The sequence below is a fragment of the Benincasa hispida genome, chromosome 11 (genome assembly GCF_027475165.1).
Source record: "Benincasa hispida cultivar pf3 chromosome 11, pf3_genome.v1.1, whole genome shotgun sequence".
Lineage (NCBI taxonomy): Eukaryota > Viridiplantae > Streptophyta > Magnoliopsida > Cucurbitales > Cucurbitaceae > Benincasa > Benincasa hispida.
In genome coordinates, this window is record NC_143488.1 from 63100707 (window position 1) to 63111984 (window position 11278).

The following is an 11278-nucleotide window of genomic DNA, read 5'->3' on the forward strand; positions in this document are numbered from 1 at the left end:
GATGCAGATGAGCAACGCAAACGTGGAGGATTGTGACACATGTACAACTAACCGTTGTGCAGATTTGACGGTCTGATTACATAACAGAAGGAATATTTATTCCTCCATCTTCGGAATTTCCATAACAAGAAGTGGGGTCCACAAGCCAAGAGTCAAAGCTTTTAATCTATAAATACCCCCATAGAATCCAGAGAAGATATACTTGATACAAGGGCTAATTGCTGCTGGATTATTGAGAGAAAGGTTGAGCTGAGTACTGATCGGAAGAAATCCAGGAAGAAAATAGACAAGGCCGAGAGGTGAGTCTCAGTGCGAATCTGCCAGATCCCCATCATGAAGCTCTGTGCTTAGATCCCTACTACTAGTTGAGCAAGCCTGAGAGGGAAGCTCATCCATCCGTTCACTTCATCCACACCGGCAAGAAAATCTCCATCTAGATCGGCGCTAAGACGTTGGGGCTTATTTGTATTTGTTTCTAACTCTATTTCATCAAGTGTATTTCATCTTATTAATCTCTCATCACAAATCATGTATCGGACGCTAAATAGTTTTATTGAATTTCTCGATCACTTTCATTACCAATTTTTTGTCTATTTCCGCTCCTCCATTAATCATTTTCCCATGAAGTTTTCTTAATACCTTGGTAATTAATATGGATCAAACGAGTAACTTAAACTATGCTAAAGAGATAAATGCGTTTAGTTAAAGCATGCTAGACGACATCTTCACCTATGAGAGCAGAAGTGAAAATGTCATTCTGATCTATCGAGAGAAGGTTAGAAGAATGCGTTAACTAAAACGAGTAGTACTTCCAGAGATGGAAGCAACCTTGCGTTCATTACGTTCATCCCTGTTTCACCACAGAGATGTGGGAACGTGGCCAATCACCGAGAGGTGTATACTAAGGGAAAAGCAGAACAGTACTTATATCTTTAACGCAATTAAGGAACTTGCGCTGTTTATATTAGTTTTCTTTTCTGTTTCTACTTCGTACATAAGACTTGTCACCACATTACACGATCTTTGCATAATCTTCACAGCTAGCCTTGTCCTCAGCATCTTGTATCATGAAACTTGTATTTTGTATCATTTTAGCTTAGATTTACTTTATCGCAATTTACTTTAACGCAATTTATGTTCTTATCGCAATTTTACTGCTTTACTTTACTTTATCGCATGTTTAATTACTTGTACATAAATTCTTTTATAAATTGGAAAAACTCCCCGGTCGCATATATCACAAGCACAACACAATAACATAAAACAGTCCCTGTGTTCGACCTCGAATCACACCGAGAAACTTGCGGTAAAATTATACTTGGTTTTAATGCAGGGAAACTTGTGACATTGCACGACATACTACAAGAACATTCGTTAATAACGTATATCTAGAAGTAGTATCACATATCATTGCTTAAAATCTATGTCACAACATGTTTATGGCATGGGCTTGCATTACATTACAAATATTGCGTTACAAGTTTATGGCGTCGTTGCCGAGGAACTGGTAACGGGGACATGGACTTGAACCTTACGTGCATCATTGTACACATTTTGTGTTTACATGTTTATGGCGCCGTTGCCGGGGATTGGTTAATGGTTTATTGTTTGAACATGTTTGTGGTATTTTGCAGGACAAATCTCTTTGTACTAGTTGTTCAACGCGAAGAGCAGTCTGACGACTTAGAAGTGCGAGTGATCCAGAAATTCTAAATGGATCCAGAAATCAAGTGTATTATTCGCGCAAGAGTTCATCAGGGCCGAATGAAATCGCAGAAGAAGGTTGCAAGATGAGGAAATGCGCAGTAGTAATGAGCTCGCAAGGCTGGAAGGGATAAAGAGGCGTGAGGAGGAACAACGTCTGTTGCTAGCCTCTGAGAAGTTTGTAGAAGAGTTTGAGAGAGAAGAAAGAGAAGAAGAAGTGGAAGAGAAAAAGAAGAAGGAAGAAGACAAAAAGAGATTGAAAGAGGAGAAGGAGAAGAAGCGTGAAGCTAATAGGAGGCGCTTATAAAAGAAGAAGGGCAAGGAACTTGTCGAGCGAGAGAAGAAGGAAAAACGCAAGGAACGGGAAAGAAAACAAAGGCAGCAATCCCGCCTTGCGTTGGCCAAAGGAAAGGGCAAAGCGGTCGCAGAAAGCAGCAAGCCCGCGTTGGCAAAGGCACGACCATCCACAAAGAAAGAAAATGACGACTTATTGATGGAGATGGGCTTTTACCCTGTACCAACGCCATTACCTGACCTTATCACGAGCGTGATCGAGGAGCATGGCTAGGACACATTTTTCCAGTTCCCAGCCATTGTTGTTCCAAAGGTAGTGTGTGACTTTTACCATGGACGGCTATATGGCACCAGGGATGTGGTGACCATAAAAGGGTAAGTGATGCCTTTCAGCGTAAAGGACATCGATGAACTATACCAAATGAAGGATAACCCGGATGCACCGGGTAACAAAATCATTGATGATCCCATGGAACAACAGTTGGAAGATACGTTGCGAGTATTAACACAACTGGGCACGAAGTGGTCGGTTTCTTTAAAAGGCATTAAGACCCTGGTGTCCAAGACCCTGCTTCCGGAGGCAAGGCCTTGGGTTTATCTGGTTAAAAAGCAGTTGATCCCAACTTCTCATGACAAGACAATTTCAAGGGATCGAGTCATGGCCGCATAATGCATTGCGTGCGACATTCTTATCGATGTGGATCGGTTGATCGCAAGTTAAATTCGAGGCTTTGTGGGGCACGTTAGAGGACAATACTTCTTTCCATAGACTGTTTCAAGTCTGTGCCTGTCAGTGGGCGTAGGCATTGAGGAGGAACCCATGGAAGAAGTCCATGGCCTCATGAATATCAAAACCCTGAGGCTGCACCACGAGGCCAAGCATGAATCTCACGGTATGAACATTCAAGGAGAAATGTGAGTGGAATCATTGACATATCAGATACATCTCTTCCTCCCATTGAGTAATTTATAACCTAGGGTTTGGTTTACTTAGAAAAAAACATTACTTAGAATTTTAACTAAGTGGCTTTTTAGGTTTGCCCAAGAGTAACATTTACCTTGGATAGTTGAAACAACTTTTTATCATCATCCATTAAACTCTTTAACGGAGTCTTTGACCAACTATCGCATGCTTGCAAAAAACTCTATCTAATTCACCATTTCAGGTAGGTTCCCAGGTAGGAGTGTTCTGTTTCCGTCAGCTTAAGTACCCCAGCCTAGACAGAACCCACCTTAGACAAAAGGTCTCTTATAGATAGATTTAATACATTTTTAATCTTTTATTCCAATCAATTTAATCCTATTGAACCGATTTAAAAAGATTAAAACTAGGTTGCTAATCCCATTAGAACCTTGAACTTAGGCCTATCTCAATCCAATTTTAAAACCCTTTTAAAACATGAGTTCGCCCTAAGTTCGCATGCAACTCCTTCTTATCGATTTTAGTTCTAATTTCTATTATAACGCTTATAACAGAAACAACCAAAACCATGCACAACGCAAAGTAAACACATATAAGGCATTCATAACTTTTACAAACAGCCTAAGTGTCATACTCCATCCATTGTTCATTCATTGCTACCTTTTATATAACACTTATACAAAATAGCAACGAACCAAACAAAACATGATTCCATTCACCCTTATACTATAATGCTTATAATATAAAGATGATGCATGAATATGCTTACTGCATGCATAAATATAACTATTATATTTTCATAATGGATGTGCATGCTTTCTTGTAATTTCATCATGCCATATTATAACACTTATAATACATGATGCATGAATAATTGCACAACCTAAGATGGGTTTCAAATCTATATGTCATACACTATGCCATATAAACCAAATACATCTCATGTATATTAAGCAAATGTTGATGAACCGAGATAATTAGCCTAAAAAATCCTCAAAACTAAAGCTAACTATTACAAAAGCAAAGAGTCACTGGTTCAAACAGGCGAACCGGGTTTTGAATCTTTCGGTTAAAGTCTGCGTCTCCACTGATCGTGTCCCAAAACCGAGGCGATCGTCTACATGAAAGAGAAAACGCTTTACTCAATCTTTTACTTACGTTTCTAGAGCTAAACAATCATTTAGCAACGATTGTGTTCCTTTGAAGCATGAGGTACGCAATCGTGCAGCGCACAACGCATAATGCAATCTCTAAACGATCATCTAAATGACAACGATGCGGTGAAGTACAATCGTATAAATGATCACTGAGCAAGCGCCTAAGTATCATATACCGCGTGATCATGTAGTCAATAGCTATGTGATGAGCATGCTAACTACACTATCGTTTAGTGCGTGCGTCTTTTATTAAACGATGAGCATCATATGCTCCCACTTGATCGTTTACCTCCAGCGTCTACGCGATTGGGCAACCAACGCTACGTGATAGACCAAACGCTAGCTAAATGATCGTTTAGTAAATACTACACGATTGCATAGAAAAATATACACGATCATTTAGCCAAATCCCAATGATCGTTCCCTGAGGCTACACGATACGACCAACTCTTGGTCTTCTTCTTCGCTGAGAACTGCATCTCCATGCTTCAAAACTTCATCACGAACGACTCGACAAACTTAAACACTTTGAATTACAGACTCGATTGCTTGTTAATTATGCCAAAAAACACAGGGGGCCTTACAAATTAACACTTTTTAATTTAAAGAAAGCTTTAAACAGAGACAATTAACCCATAAACATTCATCAACGTCATCCACAAGTGCATTTAACAATTAAACGCAATGCAAAAAACCCACCACGGCTGTAAAGAGAAGTTCAAAACAAAAATGAAATTTAGAATATCAGAACAACCTGGCTCTGATATCAATTGAAGGAAATTGGACTTGAGGATTTCCATGAGTAGCAGAATGATCGTTCCAAATTCCGTTCGTGTTTGAACATACACAATTACAATCAAGAAACGGAAACCTATTGGTCATGCACAATACGAAGTTACATCATGCTTTAAGAACATCAAGGGATAAAATATCATACCTTTGAAGACTCATCTTCAAACTCCCTCGATCACGAGCGCTCGTTCAATCTCCAAGATGACAATACACGAACGCTTAAACACAGCTACTGCAACACAGCATGATCAATCAGCAACCACCACACAAACACCCCGACCACAAGGAACGACCTCCAAAAAACCTCGACATTAGTCGAGTTGAGTACAACACCACCACAATGGCTACCTTGGTATTCTCGGTGTGAGAATCCAGAAGTGTGGGCTCTGTGTGGACTTGGTTAGAGGAAGAGACCGGAGGAATAACAATCGTGTAAACAATTGAGCAAGTGGGAGATGGCAAGAGTTTATCGTATAGACAAATGCTCAATCGTTTAGCAAATGCTTCGCAATAATATAGCAAAAGCTTTACGATCGTTTAGCAGACAACCAACTGAGTGAACTATCTTGTAGTGTCACTCCATGGTCGTTTAGTCTCTCTTCAGCTATTGTTTAGTGAATCCCATTCACTTGACAACCTTCGGTGAGTGAGTTTTCGAGAATAGCAACTCTCATAATAACTTTAGCAAATCTACTAAATTTAGGAAAACATTTTTCCTTTTATTTCACGGTTACCATGAAGCCATCAATAACCTCCCACTCAATTGGTTATTAAGGAAAAGGATACAATTATCCAATAATTGATATTATTATAAATATATATGATAACCAACTTACCATATAATATTTATAACCTATAGTTTTAATATTTCATCTCATGAAATATATATACCATAGTTCTTTTTCTATTTCATGGTATTTAATGTAAATCTCATTTACATTAATCCTCCACTTGATGTATCTCATACATCACACTGATCATATCATATATAATCGAATATCCTCTTGTCAATTTGAACATTTCAAATCAACACCAAAACCGACAGTTACACTCTCCTTACTATAGATATATTTTGTGTTCATATCAACCAATCAACAGTGCGATAACCCTTCACAGATTGCTCGTAAGTACAGCTGAGCCAATAACTGTTATGCCTCTATGGTTACATCTAACTCCTTAAGTACCATGGATCCCTCTAATGAACATAGGACCTACTATGACTTAGTCCTCTCTTCCACCACTATGTTCAAGACCCGAAATCAGCCCCTAAGGAAGTAATCTATCTACTTAAACCTGCTTCAGGGAAGGAGTGAATTTCATCTTGTGTAACGGAGTTCCCAGCTCCCAAATCAGACAAATCCTCAAAAAGGTAGGCATGTTGAGTTTGCAATCTAACCAATCTCACCCATACTAATCAAAGAACCGCCCTCAAAGGCAAGAGTTCCCAAAACACTCAGGATTGAGGTCATGTCAACTATGGTCTCTAAGGTTATTGGGGATGGTGCCCTAAAGTCTCGTGTCCTGTAGTTTGTAAACAGTTTATACGAACGCTTGTGATGTATAATATATGATATTTTCTTCACTTCTTGACTTTGCACATTTTGATGTTTTATTTGTTTTACCATAAACCAATAAACTAAAATCCTTGGTTGTCATTATGTAACTTAAGCATGTATGTGGTGGCATACAAATAGATCATGTCTTAAGAGATAACCAAAATGGTCTGTAGTATATGGATATAGGAGGGGAATCTTATCCTGGTAACGTTACGGATGCGGGCTGCTTTGTGGAATGGTGACAAGTGTTGTGACTTGCCACAGATGGTCTGATCCTAATCATTCGTGTGGGGACATGCAAGCGGGGGCGTGAATAACGGGTAGAAATGCACGTTATTACATTGCTAAGTTATTAAACAACGAGGGTTTGCGTTGATAAAATATGTTAGATTGCGTCCAAAAAGCATTAAGTTTATAACATTGCGGTCGCATGCGTTCATCGCATAGAAACAGTTGATTTTTGTACTTTTATGCAGAATATGTGTTGACGCAAGGCGAAAAGAGCGATCACAAAAAATCAATGGACGAGTGTAGCATTACCGCAAGGATTTGCGGTGATTTGTGTTTGCAAACATCTGCTCAAGAAGGATTGCCACATAGAGCCGACACAACTTGGTGGGTGCATCTGGGTGAAAGGCATAATTAATCACGATGGGACAGAAAGCTGATGGCAGTCTAATCCAAATTAAGTTGACATCCGTAAACGATAACAAGTACACTCAGCTTTTCGGTGACAAATATTCGGTGCATCAGTCAGAGAATTAAAGCCATCCCATCTGTGAAATCATAAGAGGGAAGCCGCCTTTCACCTTGCATCATCGTATAGGAAATAGAGACTTAGGAATAAGCTCTATGGACACTTTTGCATTCAATACATGCGTCCTAGACTTAGGAGCACTGCATTTGCATTGGAAAATGGCTTACTGTGCATGGATGTAGCATGATCGCATAATCTGATGCATTCCCGAGTAATGCTAGCAAAAGACCTTCTCAACTCGTTCATCTGCATACTCAATGCATCTATCACACAATCAAACTTTCCTCAAATCCGCCGCATTTGTTTATTTTTCATTACCGCAATGAACAAAACCAAACACCTATTTGAGTTACCGGTTACCGCAAAGTCTTCCGAGAAATTACCACTACATATTATTTTCTAAGTCCCTGAGTTCAACCTTGGACTTACCAAGAAACTCAGTGGGGCTTACACTTAGATTCCACTAAGAAAACTTGATTGCTCAATGCAATTCCATCACCGCATTTCCTCCATAATTTCACATCATAAAATAATGCATCAAGCGTTCTATACGAATAGTTTGTATAAGACCTGACCATGAAGTGTTAATGTCTCGTTATATAACGCCGTTCATGACAGAGATTTCACTTCATTAGGATGACCATAGGTAACATGACCTCAATCCTGAGTGAGTTGGGAACTCCTGCCATTGAGGGCGGTTCTTTGATTTGCATGGGTGCAAGTGGCCAGGTCGTCAACACAAACCTACCACTTTGGGGATTCATCTGATTTAGGAGTTGGGAACTCAGATACACAAGATGGAATTCACTCCTTCCCCGAAGCAAAAGTAAGTAGATAGATTGCTCCCTTAAGGGCTGATCCTGAGGCTTGAACGATGTGGCGCCACACACCTTCTCATGGCCCGAGAGGTGTCCACACATAGTTGGACTATGTTGTACTGTTCATCAGAGGGATCAGTGGTACTTACGATGTAAGATGTAACTACAGGGGAAAAACGGTAAATTGGCCCAATTGTACTTACGAGCATCTGTGAAGGGTTATTGTACTGTTGATTCATTATATCCGATGGACACAGAAATATATTTGTGGTATGAAAAGTTCAACTGTCAGCCTTTAGAGAAATGCCTAGCAGTTAACTGATGGTGGATCTCGTGGCTAAAAAGTTTAGTCAGCTATTCATGTACCGTTGGAGCTTCGAGCCATAGGTCTATTAGGTCCCCTTAGTAGCTTGGATACAAGTTGAGAGTCAGTTTTTGGGCTAGTTTGAAATGTTCAAATTGACAAGAGGGAGTTCGATTATATATGATATAATTGAACTGGTTAATTATATATGATATGATTGACTAAATGTATGAGATACATTAATTTGGAGGAAATTGGATATAAATATGATTTATATCAAGTAGAGGACAAAACACTATGGTTGATATATCATATCAAACTATAAGTTATGAATATAATATGATTATATTTATTATTTTATTAATTAGACAGTTATGAGATAATTTCCTGGCGCTTTCTCCGTAACCGTGCGTTAGTGGGAAGTTCATTTCGGTTTTCGTAACTGAAGAATAAAATGAAATTTGTTTTCATTTTGCAGAGATACGTATAATTGCTCACAGTGTGACTTGCAATCAATCGCTTAGTGAAACCAGAGCCTATATGATAGCACTTCATTTTACTAAACGATCGCTCACCTGCGCGCGCTTCCCTAAACGATCACTTGCCTTTACCTAAACGATTGCTTAGCATCCGAGCCTTACTAAACGATCGTATAAATGATCGCCTAGCTTTTCCTACATGATCGTGTACCTCGCCTAAACAATCAAGCATCTTGACTATACGATAGTCATTGTCTTCTCCCACTTATTTGATCGTTGTACACGATTTCTTTTCCTCATCACCTCTACCAAATCCGAACAGAGCCTACACTTTGGATTCTCATTCCGAGAATACTAAGGGCTCCGAGTGGTGGTGTCATCCCCATTTCCTGCTGTTCGTGGTAGACGGTCGGGGTATTGCTCAACGATTGCCTGACGTCTAACAAGAGCACAAGGAGTTTGTTCGTGTGAGAGCGAGATTTGTTCCGAAGAAAGACTTCAACTGGTAAGTCCTCGTTCTTTTTTTTTTTTTTAATCTGAAAGCATGCTAGTAATTGAGTTGTTTAATGTATATCTGTATGTGTGAATGTATATGTGGAAATTTTGTCACAATGAATTAGAAAGATCCACTTCCACTCATAACTACTCTTGTATAAGAGTTCCTTCAATTAGTATCATAGTCAGGTTTCTGATATTCCAAATTTATTGCTACAAAAAATTGCATTTACATTCTCGGTGGGTAAAAGCATGTCTACTCTCTGTTTTAATTGTTAATTCGTTTTTGGATGTGTGGATTAATGGAGTTTTCTGGGATGAAACCTCGGTTTGTTAAATTCTTTTACATTTCCAGTTAATTGTAAAGGCCCTTGTGTTTTTGGGCATTATTAATTGCTATCGAGTCTGTATTCAAAGTTAGTTTGAAGTTTTGAGTCGTTCGTGAAGAAGCTTCGAAGCAAGGGTTGTTGTTCTTCGAGGATGAAGACGATCAAGCGTTGGTTGGGTGTGTAGACGATGGGGTAGACAATTGCTGAGTATCAGATACTCGGGTGTCGTTTAAGGCGTATGCGCTAGACGATTGTATAGCTCAGCAAGCCTCATTGCTTAGTTACTTACTATATGATCGCGGAGGAAATAGTGTGGTGAATCGTTTACCTATCACGTGTTAAGCGATCGTTTAGACGATCAGACTTCGCAGCCTTGTTGTCGTCTAAGCGGTCGTTTAGTCACGTTATCGTCTAGTGTACGCTACACAATCATTTACTTGGAGGTGTTTACTAAACGATGGGAGCTTTGTCGATGGTTCAAGACCCTGTTCACCTGTGAACCGGTTTACTCGGTGGAAAATTGTAATAGATAGAATTTTTCATTTTGATTTTTGAGGTGGTTCATCCCGATCCATTAATCTGTGGTTTTATACATGAGATATATGGTTTTTATTTTATGTCATATGGTATGCACATATAGAAAAATCTCACCTTAGGTTATGCATTGGTCATGCATCATCTCTTTATTATAAATGTTATAATGTAGAGAAGCATAATTTAAATTACGTAAGAGCATGCTAATACTTCATACAATATAAGAGTTATATTTGTGCATGCATAAAGCATTGATATGCATCATCTTTATATTATAAATGCTATAGTATAAGGGTGTATGGAAAGCATGTATGCTTGATTGTTACAAGGTATATAAAAGTTATGTATATTAATGACCAGACATTGCATGAAGCATGACACATAGGTTACTTTATAAGCGTTATAAATACCTAATTGTGTGGCAACGTATGTTTTAGTTGTTTCTTTTTAAAGGTTAAAGAGAAATTAGAATTAAAATCAATAAGAAAGACATGCATGCTCATTTAGGTTTAATTCATGGTTTTAAAATATTTAAAACTTGGATGAGATAGACCTAAGGTCACGGTTCTGATATGATTAGCAACCTTAGGCTTTAATCTTTTAATCAGTTTAATAGGATTAAATTGACTAATAAAAGATTAAAGTATAGCAAATCTAACTATAAGGGACCTTTTGTCTAAGGTGGGTTCTGTCTAGGCTAGGGTATTTAAGTTGACGGAAACGTAATACCCCTACTTGGGAACCTACCTGAAAAGGTGAATTAGATAGATTTGATGCATGCATGCAAGTTAAGGACAGTCCATTAAAGAGTTTAAATGTGACTACTTGAACTTATTCAATTTCAAAGACAAAAGTTGTTTTTTAGCGGACTTAATAAATGACTTAGATTAAAATTAGTAGTCGGATTGTCTAGGTTAATGAACCCCTAGGTAGAACATTTAGTGGAAGATACTTGGGGTATATGATGCTTCATTTAAACCATTCACGTTTCTCCCTTATAGTTCACACCGTGAGATCTACCCTCGGCCTCGTGGCACCCTAGGAGTGTCCCCCTAAAGGATGGTGTTTGGGTAGGTCAATATCAAGGTGGATGGAGAGAATGTTCATAGTAAGTGGGAGCGGGGAGTGTGACAACAT